An 892-nucleotide genomic window follows, 5' to 3' on the forward strand; every position below is an offset into this window, starting at 1 on the left:
GGGGGACAATGAAGTTTTCCTGAAAAGAACCCTTGCGACTGCCATGGAACCTTTCAAGTGTGGCTTGTGCCATGTGGACCAGATTATGTAGTGATGAAACTGTTTAACCTAATATACCAGATGATATATATAGGGTAGGCCATTTTTATCCTTTTTTTCTCCCCATAGTATGATATTTAATTAAGTTCAATTAGTTTGATTTGAGTTTGCATTATTGGTCTTTATTTTGAGCTAAAACTCTTCTAATACTGTCGCCTTTTTTAATACTAATTTTAACTAAAAATAGAAAATCTCTTAAATCAACTAAGCTTTTAATAAATTAAAAGTGGTCAATATTATTGATAAAAGAAAAGGATCTATTATTTTACAAGAAAATGAGTTTGGCTGCTCTTGTTAATACACAAAAAGACATAATAAAAAATAATTTAAAAGTGTGTCAAATTATTTAATAAATTTTAATTATTATTTTTTCATGAAAATACTTTCATATAATCGCCATTCAAATAGAATTATGTAAGTATCTTATCTTTAATTTATATATAGGAGGATGATTGATGTCGAATTGACCGAACATTTTGCCTGATTAAAAAAATATTAAGCAGTGATCAAAGTAAAAATTCAGATGAAGTTAACTTTACGTGAAGTTCATAGCTGAGAGTCGTTAGATAAAAATTTAGTCAAATTAGTCAAATCATTTAATGACTCTCAGATATCAATTTCACGTGAAGTCGACTGTACATGAATTTTCACCAGTGATCAATATGAGTTCTAGGGTTAACATAAATTTCAAAGGACATTATTATTAAGAAATCCGAATAGAAGAAAGGACAGGTCGGTTGGCTTTAGGAAGTTCGGAAAAGCCACTTTCTTTTACAAATTTGAGTTTGCAACT

The sequence above is a fragment of the Arachis duranensis genome, chromosome 6 (genome assembly GCF_000817695.3).
Source record: "Arachis duranensis cultivar V14167 chromosome 6, aradu.V14167.gnm2.J7QH, whole genome shotgun sequence".
Taxonomy (NCBI): Eukaryota; Viridiplantae; Streptophyta; class Magnoliopsida; order Fabales; family Fabaceae; genus Arachis; species Arachis duranensis.